Source organism: Phoca vitulina, unplaced genomic scaffold, assembly GCF_004348235.1.
Source record: "Phoca vitulina isolate PV1807 unplaced genomic scaffold, GSC_HSeal_1.0 scaffold12, whole genome shotgun sequence".
NCBI classification, from domain to species: domain Eukaryota; kingdom Metazoa; phylum Chordata; class Mammalia; order Carnivora; family Phocidae; genus Phoca; species Phoca vitulina.
The window spans coordinates 19,088,495-19,110,893 of record NW_022589715.1 but is presented as its reverse complement, the minus strand read 5'-3'; the positions used below and the strand labels follow the sequence as shown (position 1 = coordinate 19,110,893).

General features: G+C 36.9%; 1 pseudogene; it reads left to right on the top strand.

The window, feature by feature from the left end:
• The first annotated feature begins 12,542 nt into the window (after nucleotides 1-12,542).
• Nucleotides 12,543-12,947, top strand: LOC116636428 (annotated as a pseudogene).
• Nucleotides 12,948-22,399: the final 9,452 nt, after the last annotated feature.

The window sequence follows — 22,399 nt, the reverse complement described above, 5'->3', positions numbered from 1 at the left end:
GAAATAAAACCACTGATATAACAGAATCCCAGTATAATAGCATTTGCAACAGTCAACTTTATAGTTAAGGTTAAAACTCAATTTCATATCCCTGTTTCACTTGCTTATAAAAACCTGGTAGAAAGTTCTTCAACATTAAAACTTTTAATACTTGGTCTCCAAGTAAATATGAATGATAAACATGAATGTTTTTCAATTTTAATAAAGGATTTTTTTCTTTCCCTTTCTCCACATTTTCCCAAGAGAAGCACTCAGACAAATAGAGTGAACAATGAGGAATTTAAAGTGCATGAATCTCCTAACTAAACTTCAAACATTTATTATAGATCCTTTTGTTTTAAACAATACCTAAAGTTCAGGGAATTAAAAAAATTTTTCTTTTGACAAAAAAGTGGTCCTCCAAAATGAACTATCTATATGTTCCAAAACCCACTGTGATCAACTGAAACTTATGTTTTAATGAGAGAGGAGCTGAATGTGATTATGGGAAGTTTAACAGACCCATATCATAGTTCATATACTACTAAAATAATATAACATACAATTTTTGCTTACAGACCTGCCCTACAATTCCCCCCCCCCTTCTACCCAGATGTTACCCAGTGCCTCCTTGGCAGAGAGGGATTGATGAGTCTTACCAATAAATTGGACCCCTGATATTTGACAATACTAAATTCTCTCTATCCCCTTCCATCAAATAACCTCCTTCAAGATTTATCTGATATCCCAGGAAGTATCTGGCTCTGCTCCCATCAGTTATATAAGTTAAACTTACACAAGTTATATAAAACTATTGACACCCATTAAGACCTTCCCTTAACTTTAAAGATTGCTTAATCTATCCAGTGCTACTAACCATGAATCAGAGTTCACCCACCCAAGGGGGCTTTTGCTAATGGAGATAGTAACTTGAGAGGTGGGTGGAGAAGGCATCACTTACCTTTAGTGAATAGGAGTCAAGGATGTTAATTATCTTGCAACATTCTGTAGTCACACAAAATGAATTGTACTGTCCAAAATGTCAGCAGCAACGCCTTGAGAAATAATGGTTTATGTATTCTCTCACAAGATTTGGTCATTTAAGATGTTATTCATGTTAGACCTGCCCAGTCCTAGGTATCTTAGCAAACTAGAGCTGTAGAATATTGCATAACTTGTTGAAAATGTCTGTATTGCTCAGGATCTTGAATGAATTTCAAGAAGATGCTTCCAAATTGAGTATGGGAACCTAGAAATGGTTATTTGAGATTTAGATATTCTGTTTCTAAAGGACTTTGAACATTCACAGATGAGATGAAGTCAGGAATATAAGTACCCTCACTCCAGTTCATCAACATGACCAACAGACTGTAAAGGTGATGGGGAAGAGTAGGAAAGAGGTGCAGGCACTGCAGAAGTCTGGGAAAAAGAAAAAAATACTCGCCACACATAAAAAATACAGGGATAAAGAGAATATTCTCTGAGTATGGACTTTGTTATCTGTCACTCCCAGGTCCAAGTCCCCTATTTGTTGCTTAATATAAATGACATTAGGTGACATCTTCTAGAAGATCAAACTTGTAATATATACAGTACAAGTGAAAATATGGAAAGAAGGAACCAAAGCCCATTTTGGAACCCCTTATCCTGAGAAGAATAGCACCATTAGGAAGTAATAATAAGTAGCACTTATTAAATGCTTACTCTGTGCAATGTGCTAATGTAGTCATTATTTCATTTAATCCTCACAACTCTAATAGGCTTTGTGGGCTATTTTAGATATAAGGATCATGAAGATGAGAGAGGTAGAATAACTTGACAAAGGTCACAGTAGTAGCTGGTACATGGTAACATTGTTTGGACCCAGGTCGTCTTTAATTGATATTAGAAGCTCTCAGCCCTACTCTTCTAATCTTCCTTCTTGGAGATCATGACAGATTGTCACTGAAAGATGCAGTATTACAGTAGTGAGGAGACAAAGCAGGCCCAAGTCATTGATAGAGCCCTCTTTGAGCTTCTTTTTCGCTGGAAAGAATGAGCAACACTTGAAAAGAACAGTGCTGCCTAGAGTCACTTGATAACTATGCCAGGCATAAAGCCAGCAGGAAGGTGACATCTTGTCTTTGGTACAACACAAAAAAGAGCTTAGACAAAGTCTCTGTGGCAACCATGGAAATGAGATGCTTAACTCTTCTGTATGGGAGCATAATTGAAGGTCCTAGCAGCTGCCTCTCTGAATCCCACATTGCATTCATGGTCATGAACTATTCCTAGCCAGTGATGAAGAGCTGCAGAATACCAGGGCAGGTCTAGTTTTGTGAAACATGGGACTACTCTATTGGCAGACAACTTTGGCTTGAAGACTTCTGATTGGTCTGGCCCAAACTTACATAGAACTATGGTGCAATTTGAGACTCTTGCTACCCAAGCCTTCTTCCTACTGTCTCTCGATCAGTGGGGTGAGACCTGCATTGAGATTGTGGCTTGAAGGTTTTCCCTATCTTTTTCAGCATTATTCCATTTCTCCTTCAGAGATACTTCCCCTAACTAATATCTTACATGTCTAATCCCATCTTCGGCTCTGCTTCCCAGAGGATATGAACTAACAGTCACAGATTATCCATGACCTCCAGTAAGATGGCTTCTCCAATCTCAGAGAAGAAACAGGATATGATTTCCTTTACTGGGATGATCAATGGCTCTGTCTCCCCTAAAACTTATGTCCCTTGGGAGTCTGGGGTGCTAATACAATAGGACAACCATGAAAAGGAAATAAAATTGGTATAAATAAGGCAAGGATTACAGGGTAAGTCAAAGGATAATCAAATAATTAAAATTAATGTTTTGATCAGCAAAGAGTATAATTGATGTCACAAAAGAGATTGACTGGTGGAGGATCTATTGAAGAGTTCTCCCTAGGAAATAGAGATGAAAACCATGAAAGAGCAAATCATAATAATAAAAGACAGAGACCCAAGAGTCAACATATTAAGTGATAAGTGATCCTAAAGAAAAGACCAGAACTAATAAATAACAAAGATAAAATAATCAAAACATTGCTGAGCTGAGGAAAGAACTAGTTGTACAGATGAAAGGGTTTCCCAAGCTTCAAGTTAAATTGAAAGAAGAGCACCCCAGCTGCTCTTATTTTCAATCTAGTCCTTATTTTTTATGCAACAAGGTCTTTTCACATTTCTGGAGGGTTTTCTTCATTCAGTCACCCTTACCTCCTTAAAGTGGGGGTTCAGACAGATTTTGTCAAACTTTGTGTGAGTTATAAGAAAAGTAGCCTCAGGACTCTTTAATAGATTCATTCTTTGTCCATATTAGGAGAGGCAAACTGATGTTAGCTGCCAAACTCTGTCTCCTTCCCATCAAATATCTCAAATGCCTTCCTTTTCAACCAGCTAAAATAGTCTGTTTAACCAAGTTGACCAATTGACAACTGAAGATAAGCACTACAGGCAGACCTTCAGTATATAGGCATTAGTTATTACCAAAGTTCTTCATAGGATTTATATTTATTCCCTAATGACTGCCTCCTACTCAAGACCCCCAGCTTTGCCCACATTTAGGATTGAAATATGTTTGGGAGTTGCATCAGTTTAAAATTTCAGTTCATGAAATAGGTGGAGAAATAGAGGAAGGGGCACTATAGGGAATAGAAATGGACTGTTGTCCCTAGTGTTCTCTTTTGGTTTTGTTGTTTGCTTATTTGTTTTGTTTTGATTTTTTTTTTTTTTTTCTATTTAGGCAACCTGAAGTTATCTACATCACTTCTCTTCCTAGCACAAGTGCTAATTTAAAAAGCCCACTACCACAAAGATTCCACATTAAATGTGGTACCTTACCTTTGAAGTGTACAATGGAGGCCTGCTTTGTTCAGCCACCCATTGTATAGGATTTAAGGAGATTTGAAAGGAATTACTTTGTGAGTGTAACAGACAGGAGTCTTGGTTTCAAGCTAATAAACAGAAGCTGACTGATAAAGCAGAAAAGTAGTTAAGATGTTTGAGAAGTTGACATAATGTTTGAATGACTAGAGAACCAAGCTTAAGACTAGGCTTTCAGTTTTCAGTTATCACCTCCCAAAAGGACTATCAGAAAAACCTGTTGATCATGAAGGCTAAACTCATTAGACCTACAGAAGTAGGGAGAAGACAACCTTGAAAAATTCTTAATAGTATCTCAGAAGGGGGAAGTCAGGGGTAGATATTCCTAGGGTTTTTAGTGTCTGGACTGAATGATTTTAATGCAGACGTCTTAGTAGAATTGCTTTGGATTGGGCATGGCTTATGACACAACAGCTTTGGATTGATAGGCAGAGTGAGGCAAAAAGTCTTAAAGAAATTCTTGAGGAGTAACCTGTTAGTCTGGCTACAGTATGCTGTTTTAGTTGGTTTCATCAGCTAAAATTTTTTGGAGCAAGAAATTGGTTATTTTTGCTAGTTCTTAGTACTGATTAACAAAGGAACAGAAAGGAATGCTTGATTCCATATTGCTTATCCCAGGAGCAGGGAAGTATGTCTGTTTAACTGTTTAACCAGGGACAGAAATTTATTTTGGTTTCTATTCTCATAGTATTGATACCCCCAAAAATTGTGCTTCCAAATTGTCCTGATAAAATAAAACTTGTAACAAATAAAACTTGTTTCACCAAGCATTAGAATAAACCGTGTTACTGCCGCATTGAAATTGCTTACGTACTGGAACTATAGAATGTAGGAAATCATTGCTATTACCAAAATCAAATATATCTGCCTCTGGCCAAAAAAAAAATTTTTCCTTAGAGTTCCTCATTTCTAAATCATAGTCTTGCACAGGGATATCTATCTGATAGACAGAAATGGAGGTTAGCTCTCAAGTTTGTGTCTGAGACAGACAATTCCAAGAGGCAAAGATTTTAGGTTTTCTGGATCTTACTGTAAGGACTTGAACACAAAAGATATGTTTGCTGTCTATAGCAAGGATGTTAAAAATACATAATATCCAGAAAATATGACCAAAAACTATTAAGGTTCATCCCCTGTAGGCCTAATAACAATATACGCTATTATCCATCCTTTTAAAAAATTACTAATGGCATCAACTACGAAAGCACAAATTGGTTAGTTCTAGTACAATTCACCTATTTTGTATAAAAAAGAAAATAAATAATTTTCTTCATCAAAGTAGAAAAACTCCAATCTCCTCAACTATTGTATCCAACTCTGAGTCTGAATCCCTGGATGATTGCCATTTCTCCTTCAGCCATACCCTCTCATCCTAACTTTGTGTCCCACTTGTAAGCTTTAAAGTTAATGGCACCAACACATGCTATATGAAATAGCTTTAGAAATGAGAGTAAAACAGGATTATTAGCTAAAATGTATAAACATATACATGATACAGAAAGGAAGAGAATGTGGATATTTCTTTCTGCAAGACCATAGTTGTTGACATTATGGCTTGCCTCTTCATTACCTTTCCACATTCCCTCTGTCCTAAGCTTGCCGGGGTTCTTTGCCTAAAGAGTTGTATTAGTAAGGATAAGGTTAGGCTTCTGTAACAAAAAGATCCAACAGTAAGTTAGTGACTTAAAGATATTAAAACTCTTTCTTTTATGAGAGAGTACTTATGAGAGTATTCATTCAAGGTAGCATCTGGCAACATGTGGCTTCCAAGATGCTCTAGTAACTGTCGTTTCTGGCTGGCAGGGAGGAAAATGGGGGATATTTGTGGCACAGGATTTCCTTTTAAGCAAATAATGTAAAAGTGAATATATCACTCTTCCTCACATTACTTTGGTAAGAATGATGGCTGGGAAATAATGTTTCTTGCTACACCATCACACATCCAGAATAAAGGAGAAAATTGTTTTGGGGAGATAACTAACTGCTTCTACCACATGAAATGACTCAAAACTTCTCCTTCTCCCTATCCCTGAGCCTGAGAGGCAGAGACCAAGTACGTGAATTTCTACCAAGATTCAAACTTTCTTCTGAGAGACTGCTCCATTTCCTAGACCAGTGTGGAGGGAGTTAGGATGCCTACATGTTTGGCTCTCACTATGCAATGTGTCTGCCAAGCTATATTTATCAACCATAAAGATGATATTTGCTGCTCCATCTGCAAATAGCATCTCTGTTCCTTTACTTATTCATTGGGCTTTACTTTAAATTATACCAATCTAGTCAAAGCCACAATTACCTGTTGTCTGAACTATCAGAAAGACTTCCTCTTGCCACCCTCCCCCCATCCTCTACTTGCCCTTTGAATCCGTTCCTTATACACAGCTAGAGTGATCTTCTTAAACATTAGTTTGATTATACATTGCTTTGTTCAAAATCTCCCAATGACTTCAGAACACAATCTAAGGGTGTGACATTCCCACTGAATCTCTTGATGTCATATCCTACTGTAAACTTTCTTGTTCTTGTTACTAAACGTGATTTTCCTTATAGCTCTTTCCATTTGCTATTCCTTCTGCCTGGAGTTCCCTATTCACAGATAGCCTGGTAGCTAATTCCCCTACTTCCTTCAAGTCTTTCCTTGAACATGACCTTAACAATGGATTTTACTCTGGCTGCACTGTATAAACTAAGACCTTTCCCATCTCATATCAACATTTTTTAACTTTTGAAATAGTCTTTTGAAAAAATTGCCATGCTAAAATTGAAATTTTATAAAGGTTCCAAGAAAAAAAGTTAAGCAGAAGACAGGGAAGGTAATTTTCATATAGAAAAATCTACAATGATTTGCTCTTTTCTATTTGATTTTTTGAAACAGCTGGGATTTTAGTTTTCTACTATTCTTGATGAAGGTTGTAATTTTTTGACTATTCTAAAAATAAAGTGATATATAGGTATAGAAATAGATATAGATATAGATCCTCCGGACTCATTTCAGTAGTTACTTTCAGGTAAATAGGGCTTGTGTTTATGTTTGCATTTTACTATGCATATACCTCCTCCTAGGAGAGCAATTTTAATTTTACATAGAATGTGTCTTAGCAGAGGGTTAGATGACATCTTTCTGCCAAAGTTAGTGGTATAATTAAAATGAGTATGAGGCAGATAGATGGCAATTGACTCCCTGTGGTTCCCTCTAATATAGATTTCCTAAATCATGGGCCTTGGTTATGACTACAGCAGTGTGTTGCCTTCTCCCTAACTACCTTCTTCACAATTGCATGCAACATGCAGGGGATGGATTTTGCCTTAACTAGCTGCAGGAAAGCAAGATGTAGTTCAAGGCCTGAGTGCCATTTTGTACACTTTCTTTAACTGAGGATATACAATAAGATGAAAATTTCAAATTCATGGAAGAGGGCAATGGTTCTCCATTTCCAATGAGGTAAGTTTTAGAAAGTAAAGTGACAGAGTTTTCCAAATAAGCTAAATGTACTCATTTAGGTTTGGATATCACAATTTAATGGAATGTTACCCCAACTCAGCTGTGTCATGAAAGCTGTCAACTCTTAACAGAAGACAGAATTGGATGCTGGTAATTGAACATTAGAGCTATAAAGGCAAAATCATAAAGGCACAACACCAAAGTTTAGGTCTTTAGAGAGGAGGAAACTTTGGGTAAGTGACCACGGAAAAAGTGTGTCTGTATTTACTACAGTTGCACACACATATGACCTAAGCCTGAGAATGTCCACTCTCGGCTATACATGAACGACAGGCTGTTCAGAGCAGCATTATCCATAAGATCCAAAATATGGAAAACAACTTAAATATGGGTCCAGAGACAAGAGAGAAATAGTGCTGTATTCATGCAATAAAATTATATATAGCAATTAAAACTCATGAATTAGAGCTATATACAACAATATGAATGAATCTCACCAACATAACAAAAAGGAAAATAAATCAGACACAAAAGAATCCCTACTGTATGGCTCCAGTTACAGAAAATTTCAAAATAGGCAAATCTGTAGTGTTGGAAATTTGGATAGTGGTTATCTTTAGGGTGGGTGTAATGTGGTATGACTGAGAAAGGTTATGGATAAGGTTCTGGATTGATGCCAGTGTCTATTTCTTGACTTAGGTGATGTTTACAAGGGTAGTCACTTTAGGTGAATACCTGAATACCTAAAAGGTATTCAATGAACTCTATATTTTTTGTTTTGTTTACTATGCTTTGTGTGTGTTACACTTCAATAAGAGAAAAAAGTTTGTCTTTTTTTAAAAAATAGAATGCATAGTCTATTTGAAAGGACAGGTTAGTAAAGATCTAGCTGATAGAAATTTTATGGTAGCCCTGTTGAACCTCAATTGTTGCTAAACACAAGCTACAATAAATAAATAAATATTGGCCTCCTAAAGCTACATTAATATAAAATCACAGACAGGGGGCATCTCAGGTTTTGACTGCAGTCACTTTTGCCTACTAGGAGATGGAAATTCCTATCTTGGAAAGGTTATCTTATAGCTGAGAAAAAATGAACTGTCTTGGATGCAGAAAGTGAGGTCAGCACCGGGCATAGTGTGGAAGGAGACAGCAAGAGTGAGCTGAATTGCTTTGCCTAGAAAAATATCAGGAATGGAATTAGGGTAGTTTAAAACTTAGTGGGTAGGAGAGAAAACTGGAGTGAGACATGCACCGGGGTCTCTGTGTCTTCACAGTTAGTGCACACAGCTCAGTCTCTGTTTCCATCTAGTTTTATATGAAGCAAAGAAAAGGAAACAGCAACTAGAGGCATGGGTTGGTCAGTGCTAGTACAATAAAAAAGAGCATAAGCAGGAAAATAGAGTGCAAACAGTAATTTAGAATGACATAAGCCTTATCAAAACAACAACAGCAACAAATAAAGCCTAGCAGTACTAAGAGAGAAGTAAGTGGTCCCTCCTTATGTGAGACAGGTTTTGAGCCATTTTGGATAAATTTTATAAGTCAGGCTGATTCCAGCAAACTGGAAGTTTTAGAGACATCTGGGATACATGAATATTTGCACAGTATCTCTAACATAATACTTTACATTTCATCCTCCTCAAAATTCTGTGAAGTAGTTATTAACCTTGTTTTATACCTAAAGGTATTGAGACTCAGGTCAGTTAAGTCATCCTTGTCATTCATGCTAAGCAAGTCACTCTTGTCCATGTGTCTCATATGTGATGGACATCAAAACTACTCTGTATTCTTTCCACTTCTTTCATTACCTCAAGAAGATCAATAATTTCCAAAACTAATTTCATGTAAACTAAATTTAGTTATCTTTAACCAAGAATACCATATTTTTTCATTGGATCCAGGTATGGTACAAATTGTTTCATTCTAGCTTTTTTTTTTTTTAAGATTTTATTTATTTATTTGACAGAGAGAGACAGCGAGAGAGGGAACACAAGCAGGGGGAGTGGGAGAGGGAGAAGCAGGCTTCCCAGTGAGCAGGGAGCCTGACGCAGGGCTCGATCTCAGGACCCCGGGATCATGACCTGAGCCGAAGGCAGACGCCTAACGACTGAGCCACCCAGGCGTCCCTCATTCTAGCTTTTTTGAGAATATCTTAAGTTTGATATTCAGAAAACCCAGAAAATAATAAAAAAAGAAAGGAAGGGAAAGGAAAGGAAAGGAAAGGAAATTCATTTATTATTCTCATAATTCAGAGATATTTTATAAATGTGAATAGAATAGACTATCAATCTAGGTCTCAGCTTCCATAGTACAGTTCTAAGAGAGCAAGAAATAGTGAAATTTATTGCTAAAATTATGTTACTGAGAACAGCAATCCTTTATTTTAAATGTTAAATTGTTTAAGCATACAGATCCCCATGGAAGTAGTAACAAATCAGTGAGCAGGCACCTTAGTAATGAGGGACTCAAGAATTCTTTAGGAACAAGGTCCAGGCTTTGGAATGAAACCGACTTGGGTCAAGAGAGTGTTAGAAGGCCAGCCCTGCCACGTACTATGTACCTTAAATTGTGGTGCTGTTTTCTTAGTTATAAAAGACGAATAATACCTAATTAATAGAATTGTTGTGAAGATTTAAGTTTATAATGTACTCAAGCACCCTAGCACAATACCTGGTATATGAGAAGTACTCAATAAATAATACTTAAAATTGAACAAAATCATGATGGTGTGAGGTTCTCTGGGTTGGTAAACTATAGCTTGCAGAAGAAATCTGGCCAGCCACTTGCTTTTGTAGATGAAGTTTTATTAGAACACAACCAAGTCTATTGTTTATGCATTGTCTATGGCTGTTTTCAAATTACAACAGCAGAGCTGAGTAGCTGTGATATAAAGACAATATGGTCCACAAAGCTGAAAATATTTACTATCTGGCTTCTTACAGAAAAAATTTTATTTCTAGGGTATAAGGAAAAAACTTTGGCAGCTGGACCCTGAAAATATCATCCTTTGATGTTAGAATTTTTCCTATAAAAGGGACATTGCATAAAAGATCAATTTTTATTTCCCCAATTTGTATAAATTATTAAATTTAGAAATAATAATAATTATTCTCTCTGGCCAGACTTCTTTCAAATATTGGCACTAGCATAAGAAGTTCAGACATTAGTTTGAATAATCAAGCAAAGTCATTATTATTACTGAAAAGAACCCAAACCTACTAAACATGTAAAATAATAATATAGGGCTTTCTATAAAAACCATGAGCTTTGTGATTAGACTATCTGATCATTATTAGCAAAAAGTGCATTATGAAAATAGGTTATTATCTTTTGTTCACATAAAAACATTTAAAAATATAAAAATTTTAAGAACCAAATTTTATCATTACTATTTAATAATAGTATTAACAAAATTAAGTACTTACTATTTGTCAGTCTCAAAGTTATGTAGTAATCTCTAATCCAGTCTATTATTATTCTGAGAGATGGAATACTATTTAATATTTTCTTGATGTATTTTTATATTTTCTGAGTTTTTCTCATCTGTCTTTAATAATTTAAAATAAACCAAACTTTGTACAACTGAAAAGGAAGACAAATCTAGCTACCTAAACTTATTTAAATTATACCTGTTTCAACCCCGGTCATTGAGAAGTTGGGGGGCAATGCTTTAAAGACAGTCAAAGATAAAAATAAGGGAGAAAGGAGGCCAGAAATGGAGTTACCATTGATGAAAGAGCAAGAGATAGGAATGAAAATAAATAGCCTAAAGAAGCAGAAAATAAGCTAAATCATCATCATTGCTAAGCTAAGAAGGCCCCATGCAATTAAAAAAAAAAAGGATTAGAGGTCATACACTATCTCAAGGGCAATAATAATAATAATAAGTAGAACAGGGAAGGAAATGAAAACAGAATTCATACAAATCATAGTGAGTTTGAAGAAGAGAGCCATGAAAATATATTTGGCTTCATCAGTAGGTAAGTGAGAAGCTAAATGAAGGTAGAAGAAAAGATTGTCAGAAATCATTTTAGTAAGAACATGATTGATACAACAATTTGAAGTGGAAAGGGTAATATATTATTTTCCATGTTTGTATTCCAAAGAGAACTGTCATATGGCTAGAAGAATGGAATGCAAGATACGTAAAATATAATTGAGAATAACTCTTATATTCCACACATGTGAGAGAGGAATGAAAGGAAGGTGGACAAATTACATAAAGCATCATCAAAACTTTACCATTCTAAAGAAATTTCATGTGATTTCTTAGGATTTGACAAGGAAGAGGTTTACATGAGATGAGCCAGTAGCTAACAGAAAAATATTATCAAATCCACACTGATAAACCAAGAAAAGTGAAAGCAAAACTAATGTAGGGGACTGTCATTACCTTTAGCACTGAGAATCCCACTAAAATCTTCAGTCCTGGACAAACCCTTGGTAGTCAGGCCCTACCAGAGGAACTGAAGTAATAGCCATATTTCATCTCAGCAAGGAGATCCCTTCAGCAAGTCATCTGCCCATTAACAGAGAATGTTAATCCACAAAACACCTTTCCTTAATGGCCGAATATACAGGTGGAAAAACTCTCCTATGTACAAAGGCAAGAGGGATAAAAATCCCACGGGCATCTCCTTCTGCCCATAGTTATTCTGGATGAGGAAGAAAGAGAAATTGACAGGGAAAGCCAGTGATTAAGATGGAAAAGATCTTCAGCAAGGGCCTTTTCAAGCACCATTGGAAACATTTGAGTTTCTTCCTGCCAGCCTTGAGGGGAAGCACACACACACACACACACACGCACGCATGCACACACACACACACACACACACACACGGATGCACACGCATGTATATGCTTTTATTATGATTATTTGCCCTTGACAGAGAAAGGGATTGACAAAGAGATTAAATAACTTGTCCCCCTTTCACAATTATTATAATCAGAATCAGAATTTGAATTAGGTCCACCTGGTTCCAAAAGCATGTATCCTTAATTGCTCTGCAATGCTGTCAAAAGAAACAACAAAAAAGATACTTTTGCTTTGAAAACAGGGAGTTTTGGACAATTGACAGCGTTTAAAAGAAAGAAACTTAAGTTTTTCCACCCACTGCCCTTATCTCCCCACCCCACCCCAGTGCCACTCTGGCTGCACTGCGCTTTCGTAGAGCTCCCGGCTCCTGCTAAGCTAGAGCCACAGTTGTCTCTCTCCAGCCACCCTCATGATCATCTACTGGGACCTCATCAGCCATGATGAGATGTTCTCCAACATTTACAAGATCTGAGAGATCATGGACAGGCTGGGGCTGGAGGTGGAGTGGAAGATGGTCAGTAGGACAGAGGGTAGCATTGATGACTCACTCGTTGGTGGAAATGCCTCCACTGAAGGCCCCAAGGGTGAAGGTGTGGAAAGCACAGTAATCACTGGTGTTGATATTTATTGTGAGCCATTACTTGCAGGAAACCACCTTCACAAAAGAAGCCTATAAGAGGTACATCAAAGATTACATGAAATCAATCAAAGGGAGACAGAGACCAGAAAGCATAATGACAGGGGCTACAGAAAAGATCAAGCACACATCCTTGCTAATTTCAAAAACTACCAGTTCTTTATTGGTGAAACATGAATCCAGATAGCATGGTTGCTTTGCTGGACTACTAAGAGGACAGTGTGACTCCATGTATGATTTTCTTTAAGGGTGGTTTAGAAAAATGCAAAAATGTTAACGAATTTGGCTATTACTTTGGATGTGTCACTTGTTGTCACATCCACACAACACCAGGACTTAGATGGGACTAATGCCTTCTTGAGCTCTTCATTTATTCTGTCCTTGACTTATGTGGAGAAGAGGCATTGTTTTTAAGAAAACAAAATGTCGTGTAGGTTGTCTAAAAATAAAATGTATTTAATCTCAAAAAAGAAAGAAAGAAAAGAATCTTAGGGAAAAACCTCCCTGGGGAGCCTTAGGCTTCTTTATAAAATATTAGTGTTAATGGTACTTAGTAATTCATTTTCTAAAGGCTAAAATGAGGAGTTTTAATACTTTTATTTTGTGAGAGGTAGTAGTTATTACTTGTTGGAGAATATGAAAACTAGTATAGTTTAAAAAAAAATAGAAGCATTCAGGAAAGTAATGAATTCTAATTCAACAGGATATGCCAGGCATGTACTAATAGGGTTCATTCTATTTCCTTCACTCAGGAATGATTAAATATCTGACCAGTATTATGTAAACTTTATGTTTTCAATGAAACATTTTTTAAAAGATTTTATTTATTTATTGAGAGAGAGGCACAAGCAAGAGCAAGAGCAGGGGGAAGAGGCAGGGGGGAGGGGCGGGGGGAGAGGGAGACGCCGACTCCCCCTTGAGCAGGGAGCCCGATATATGGGACTCCATTTCGGAACCCTGGGATCATGACCTAAGCCAAAGGCAGACACTTGATCCACTGAGCCACCCAGGTGCCCTTCAATCAAATACTTTTTAACCTACAATCTTCAGTGCTATATTTACCACACTAGGTAGATGAAAACAAGACATTTGTTTTTGCCTGGAAAAAGCTTATAACTTAGTTAAGAATAAAACCTACTTGAGAAAAACCTGAAGAGCAATTTTAAATTAACAATATATGCAAAATAAAGCAATCAGAACATGTAATATAGTCAATATACTAATTGAAAAAATTCCCTTCAAAACAAACATGGCATAATTATCAGTATCATGTGAAATACCACAATACTATATTCTGGTCACCAATTCAATGAGATGCCACAAAATGAATGGAAAAGAAGACTGACCAGTTTATGTTTTGGTTCAAGCATAACAAGTTCTAGAACTCAAGAGATATGATGAGGAAAACTAGTGATTTAACTCCTAAAGAGCAAACCAATTTTATTTGTCATGCTAAAACTTAATTTCTTACTTCACCATGTCCCTGTGATACACTCATCTTATCTAACCTCCAGCTCTTTAGACAATCACATTGTATTTTTGCTTTTTGTTCACATTCACTTGAACATATTTCCATAAATGGTTATTTCCCTGAGAAAGCTTAACTTCCTAATGCTTATTAAAGCTCAGTCTAACTTTTTCATTACCAGAACTTTGAGAGGTGTAATGAGGATTCTGAGTAAAATCAATTGTGTGCTGGATGTACAATTATTGGGATCTTTAGCATATATGCAGTAAGTAAATAAGAAAAGTCTTGCTGTGAAGGGACTCAAAATAAATGATGGAACTGCAATTGAGGAGGCAGATTATTTCTCACCAGGTGTTGTGGGAATATAGAACCACACTGTAGTTTTTTTGTTTTGTTTTGTTTTTTTACTGCATATTCTCTGAAACAATCGGAAAATGCCCCAGGAATAACATTAAGACCAATAGTTTATGCCACACGAATCATTAAACCATAAGCAACTTCATTAAGTAGCTTCCCATTGGTAGCCTGAACCAAAACAGCTGGACTGATGGTTGGATATTGAAGAAAAAATAAAATTCCTTTTGCAATCTTCTCTCAGATTTATAATGAGTTCCTTTATTTAAAGTGACTGGAGGAAAACAGGCCAGCCTAATTAATGCTAACAATTGGGGTCTGAGAAAATTCACATCAGATGTTTGCTGCTTTAAAAGGGCCGTGGATGGTTTATGATAATAATTAACAAAAATAATAATAATAACATAGCTAGTATTTACTGCTTGCTTACTAAGTGCCAAACACTATTCACTATTCTCAATGTTTTATTTCTGTTAACTCATTTAATGTTCATGAAAACTCTGTAAATAATATTAGGCCTGGGGTACCTGGGTGGCTCAGTCAGTTAATTGTCTGATTCTTGATTTCAGCTCAGGTCAGGCCAGCGTCAGGCTCCATGCTCAGCACAGTCTGCTTGAGATTCTCTGCCTCTCCCTCACCTCTGCCCCTCCCCCCACTCTATTTCTTGCTTTCTCACTCTTTCTCTCTAAAATAATAAAATAAATAAAATCTTAAAAAATTATCGGGGCTGACTGTATAATTTGAGTGGCTCAGTGCAAAATAGAAACGCAGAGTCCTTTGTTTAAGAAGGATGAAAAAAATGTGTTTTCTTTCTTTAACAGTCTCTTTCTCTGTCATGGAGTTTTTTTTATTTGTTATTTAATGTTGGACTCCCTTGTACATGGGGAATCAAGCCTGAATATTATCCTCCTCTTAAAGATGTGGCAACTGAGGACAATGAATACAAAACTTTCACTGGACGTAATAGCTGGTTTAGAGAGGGGCACATGAGCCAGTGGAACATGATAAGACTTTGTTGGGAATCCTGGGAAGAAGATTCTCTTTTCTCACTGGACTTGAACATCAGAGGATATGAGGTGTGTAGCTATTGCCACTATCATCCTTCCGTGTGAGGCTGAGTCTAAAAGCAATGAAGTAGGAGACAAAACCAAAAGAAGGCAGCGGAAATTGTATATGTGAGATATTTTGAATTCCTTTTTTTTTTTTTTTAAAGATTTTATTTATTTATTTGACAGAGAGAGACACAGCGAGAGAGGGAACACAAGCAGGGGGAATGGGAGAAGGAGAAGCAGGCTTCCCGCCGAGCAGGGAGCCTGATGCGGGGCTTGATCCCAGGACCCTGAGATCATGACCCGAGCCGAAGGCAGACGCTTAATGACTGAGCCACCCAGGCGCCCCTTGAATTCCTGGTCAAGTTACACCTTTCTTCGGATTTCCCAGTTATATTGGTCCATAAATTTCATGTGAGGTTGATTCTAGCTTTAGGTAAGTTCTAGGTCTGTCTGAGGTAGAAAATGGTCCCCTCCCTCATAAAAATTGTACAGATCCTAACCTCCAGAACCTGTGGATATGTCAGGTGTGATTAAGATAGAGACCTTAAAATCGGGAGATTTTCCTGGATTATCCAGGTGGGACCAAAGTAATAACAAGGGTCCATATAAGAGGGAAAGGGAGGCAGGAGGCTCAGAGTCATAGAAGGAGTTGTGATGACTGATACAGAGGTTGGAATGATGTGGGGCCATGAGCCAAAGAACTCAAGTAGCCTCTAGAAACTGGAAAAGGCAAGGAAATGGATTTTTCCCTAGAATCTCTAAAAGGAACCCTGCTGATGTATTTCAGACTTCTGACCTCCGGAACTCTAAAGTAATAAATTTGTGTTGTTTCAAGCCACTAAGTTTGTGATAATTTGTTATAGCAACAATGGGAAACTAATATAACATCTCTTGCAGAAAGAGTCCTGACACGCATTTATACCAGGATACAGGGTAGAAAGTCATGATTTATTTAAATATGAAAGAAAAAAGTGGAGAACTTTCTGTCAGTAATTGAAACATAAATGTGTTTTTCTTTTTCTATGTTCTCCCGTCAAAATACACTTCCAGGAAGATGGTTATCAATTGCCATTTCACTATTAGTATTTGATTATAATTTTGCCCAATACTCAAGCTTTTTTCTGTTCTGAAGAATTTATTGTTAGTACCACTTTCAGAACAAGCTGTGATGTCTAGTCATACAGTCACTTAGATACTAAACTTTCAGGAACAGACTCATTAGAACATGTATGCTCAACTTTTCTTTTACTCCCTGCACTCCTGAGGAATACTGCACATACCAGAAACAGTGAATTTCAAGCATGTGGGCCTGCTCCCTTCCTACTCCCATTGTGAATCTCATCATTAGCAATAAATGCTTTATTGTGGTCTTGGCATCAACATGAGAGCAGAGAGGTGTAGAGCCCTATCTCTGTTAACTTGGCTACAGAAGAAAAAATTCAGGTTATGTGCGTACTTGGAATCTTATCTTGAGTGTTAACTAAGTTTCCTGCTGGTAATATCTGAAGGATTACTGCTAGGAATATATTTGCAGGAAGGATGCAGAAGACTGCTGATAAAAAAGTCATCCTCAGGGAAGGAGCTCCCTATGTCTTGCTTGAGGAGAGAGGCAGTCCTAATGATTAGCATGGGATGTTTCATTCAGTTTTGTTCTCTGGTCCATCCCCATGGGTTGGGATCTGGTTCTGTAAACGAAGAAGCTACAACTCCAAAAAGAATGAAATGGCATGAAATGTCTTCAGAGGAAATAAACATGAGAAAGTACTAATATAAACTGGCACATTGGTACTGCCACTGAAGAGTTCAGTCTTCAGCAGAGAGCCTTGTAACACTCATCTCTGATACACTGATGGCTGAAGTGCTTCTGCCCCAGCCAGGATGGAACCCAGCTTCTAGGAGGAAAGTGGGGTGGAAAACTACTGGGATGCCCAGTGCACACAGCTCCAACAACAGCAGAAGCTAAGATAAGACAGTGAAACAAAGAAGCCAAATTCTGTCCTTGAGAGGACATGGTGGGGGAGGGGGGATAACTTTAAGGTTTCAGCAGTTTTTAATGGGAAATAGAGCCAAATATATATATATAGCCTTCTACTCTTCATGCGGCTTGAGTTTTTCTTCTAAGGACCAAATAAAACAGTTACTGATGTGTGTTTTTGTCCTTTGTTCTAATTTACCTTCCCATATGCCTACAAACAGCCCAAGCCCTACCCCAACCCTGAATCTCTCTGATATATGGACATAGGCACACCCTTTTATTTGAGTCCTTGAATTTTAGTCATTCATACTTTATTTATTATTTCAAGGAGGACTTATTACAAATAGTAGTAGCAGCACAAGAATAAACTATGATAACCAAGGCAAAGAGTGGCTTCCACTCTAAGGGTAGGAATGGGTAAACCTTGTTCATAGTAAGGCAAGAGAATTTATCCAAATTCAGAGATACTTTATACATTTCAAGGCAGAGGGAGAAAGTGGCAGTGAATAGGCATGTGTTGCTGAAGGCTGGTTGGTGATAGTGAGAAAGAAGGGCAGGAAAAATTAGTTAATATTTTTCCATGTGTAAGCCAAATGTGTTGTTAGTAATAATGAGTTAACACTCTTGCTCAGTCAGAGATCCCATAGAAGCACAGCATGAGGCCTCTAAGGCTATGTCTATTAGAAGCAAAGTGATATCTTATCAGTTAAGGAGGAATAGAGATCCAAGAACCAACAATGTCTGAGGACTTAACATGGTGCCCATTCCTCTCTCGTTTGTTAGTAAAATTTTCCTTTCATATATCACAGGTACTTAAAGATAGTTTAAAAGGGAAAAGATAGATTAAAAGGAAACAAGAAGCAAGGAAGGAAGAAAACCAAGATGACTTTAAAGTTCCCCTCATCTTGGGTTCTAGAGGGGAGGAGGTTGGGAGGATGGGTTAGCCTGGGGATGGGTATTGAGGAGGGCACGTTCTGCATGGAGCACTGGGTGTTATGCACAAACAATGAATCATGGAACACTATATCTAAAACTAATGATGTAATGTATGGGGATTAACATAACAATAAAAAAATTTATAAAAAAAAAAAAAAAAAGTTCCCCTCATCTTAACTAAACTTTAGGCAGGCTCTTTTGACTGTAGGCCTCTGACCTCACTTTTTTTAGAGCATTTACTTAAGAAAACTTGTAATTGTAAATTCTTCCTCTTGCCTCTTTGAAATATAAATTGTCTGCAACTCAGGTAATGTTTTTCTCAAGGTCCTGATAGCCATCCTTTTGAAATATAATCATCAAGAAGAATAGGGCCCATATCTCTTAGTTTCTGAGGGAGAGTGGGAGCTGAACTTTGATGAGGGATAATTAACAAATACAGGTAGCCTAATCACATTGGCCAACCTCCCCATTAATGTTCTCCAGTACTTTGCCATTAGCTCATCCCAGCATTTAAAAATCCTCCCATTTTTTGTTTCAGCAATGTTGAATTAAATCTTTCTCTCCTACTGAAATAGTCCTGACCTCTATTATAGTCTTGAATAAAGTCTTCCTGGCTTTTTAACTGGTCTGGTGCATTTTTTCTTTTACACAGGAAGGAAGTATTCTACTTCAAAATTTGGAGGTCTGGGGTCACACTTTCCATAACTTTGGCTCTGTTCTTAGCTCTGTGTATTCATTCTGTTCTTATCTAATTGAAATGTTGCCTGAGTTTAGTTCCACCTATTTCTCTTAAATGCTAAGAGAGCTGCATCTTTAGAGTGATTACAAGAAATAGAATTAGACCCAGGAAACATCTCAACCAGGCAGAGCCTTTGGCCTCTCTTTTGTTTGCCTTTTCCCAAGCTGTCTGCCTGGCCATCAACCCCCTTATATTCATTTCTTCAGCAAGTATTTATTGAGCAGTTGCTGTATGCCATGTGCTACGAGAAGCCTCATGTATTGTCTCCCAAATCCTAAATAATTTCACACTATGGTACATACTTTTCAAAATTAGAATATTTTGTAACCCCTCAGAGAGACATGTGGAGACATGTGTTCTTTATAAAGGTAATATTTTTTTAAAATTTGCTTTATCAAAGTATGACTGACATATAATAAGCTGTACATATTTAATGAATACAACTCAGTGAGTTTGCAAATATGTATACATCCGTGAAACTATCACTACCATCAAGGCCATAAACATACCCATCATCTCCAAAAGTTTCCTCCCATCCTCATTATTATTATCATTTATTTGTGTGTGTGTGGAAAGAGCAGTTAACATAAAATCTACCTTCTTAACCAATTTTAATTATACAACACAGTATTGTTAGTGTTGGGAGGAAAATTTTTCCTCTGCGATTCAAGATTCTTCTGACTGGTAAAGAATTAAATTGATGTGAGATAGAGTAACAGGAGTTAATCAAATTTAATTACATACTTATGAGGAATGCACATAAACATGAAAGATTCCAAAGACAGTCAGGCAAAATGAGGTATATATTTCATTCTGGATTAAGAAGAAGGGGGTGGTGCTCCAGGGCCACAAAAGGAAGAAAGGCAATTCACAGAAAGAATGAAAGAGTATGGTACACAAATGTTTGCTGGGCCATTCAGAAACAATAGTACTAGAGAGGACTTTGATCCAACAGGCCTTGCTGGGTTACTCCCTGTCTACCGTACTAGTTCATATTATACTATAGTTATTTATGGTGATAGCTCCCTTTCTGAAACAAGTTCTCTATCTAAATTTTTTTAGGCACTTGGGGGTGGGGGAGGCAAAAATAAAAGTTTCTTGAGTCTTCTGTTCTTTAAAAAGAATCAGCCTAAAATAATCCACATGCCAAAGAGATAGATTTTGGCATGGCAAATTTTGTTATATTATAATAGCTGTAGGCACTATGATGTATAGTAGATCTCCAGAGCATTTTTTTTACCCCACCTCCCTTGAACTTATTTATCTTGTATAACTGAAATTTTATACTCTTTGACAGTCACCTCTCCATTTTCCCCTCCCTCCAGCTACTGGCAACCACCATTATACTCTCTGCCTCTGAACTTGACTATTTTAGATTCCGTACATAAATGAGATCATACAGTATTTGTTTTCTCTGGTCAGGCTTATTCATTTAACATAATGTTGTCTAGGTCCATCCATGTTGTCACAAATAGCATTATTTTCTTCTTTTTTTAAGGCTGAATAATATTCCATTGTATGTATATACCATATCTTGGCTATTGTGGATAATGCTGTAGTGAACATGGGAGTGCAGACACCTCTTTGAGATCCTGATTTCAATTCCTAAAGTAATACAGTCTTAATCTAAAGGAGTGACATCAACTGGTTAATAAAATCAAGAGGTGCCTCTATTTGAGAGGCAGTTTGCATAAAATACCTACCTAGAAAATACTGTATATACAACTATGTGCTCAATCCTCCCCACCAGTAAAAGATACTGTGATGCATTATTAAAGATGTCTACATTACTGACAAAGGATCTAGAAGCATTCTCCTATAATGCCCCACTCTTTTGAATTTATTCCTTTTATTTTCTATGACAAGGAAATGAGAGTGGTTATCAGCTTGGCATTTTGTTGATTAAATCAAGTTTCCACAGGAATGCAAGTCAAAAATATTTTCCCCCAAAGAAAACCTTCAATAGCCTATCATTCATGTTTAAGGAGAGAAATAAAGAAGAGAAAAATATAAAACTACATTTTATAAGAGGAAGATAAAATTCCATTGTGTTCAAGTATTTCAAGCATAAAACCTTCTGAAATCCACTGTCATCTAATCACTCTGCTCTATAGGAGTAAACTGTTCCCTGTTTGAAAAGTAATTAACTCTTTCAAACCTCAAAGGAAAGGACAGTGTTGTTTATCACTCATCTTCTGGATTAGGCTTGAGGAGTTTAGGGCTCTAATACATCCAATTATCCCTCTTTGGGGTTGTTTTCTATCCTTAAGAGAGCATTTTGATGTTTTATGACAACACCTTATCCAAGCAAAAGAAGAAAATATATTGTAAATATTTGGGTGTTTCACAAAGATAGTATCTCTGTGGTTTTAGCAAATGGCTTTGGCAAGCTTCCCCACATGATGACTGTACTCTAGCACAAATACAAAACCCACAGTACCAAGGGCAGTGGAGCAAGAACTTTCTAGTTGTATAATGAACCCCATCTATTGTTGAAACTCTTTTAGGGACTAAATAAAACAATCTTTTTAACATTTTTATATCTTGTTATTACAAGCTACTGCAGCATCAATAAATAGGTAAGAAAGCAGTTTAATATAATAATTAAGATCATGGAATATGGAGTAATAGGTATCTGAGAATACATCCTGCTTATCATTTAATTCTTGTGTGACCTTGGGTAAGTAAGTCTCTAAGACTGTTTTATCATCCATAAAAGATAGCTATAAAAACGCACTTCAGAGTATTATTCAAGGAATCGAGGGTACACTTAGCACAGTGTCTGGCACATTGTTGTATTATATAATTGAAAACTCTCATTATTATGTTGATCAGGTAAAGTTGATCTGAGATTGTCATACCATCATGAGAGAAACACAGGATTGGAAAACAAGGCAGGCCATTATCTTATTAGTAATAATACTGAACTTCACAGGAAAGCCATTTTGAGGTAGAATGGGCTCTAGAGTTCAGGTCCCTCCTGGGTATCAGTTCTGTCATTGAGGAAATTAGGAAATCAATGAGTCTAATTTGATAATAATAGAAACACGTGACTGATCTTGAAAAAATATACTCACTTCAAGGCAAGGTGAAGCCTCATCGCTT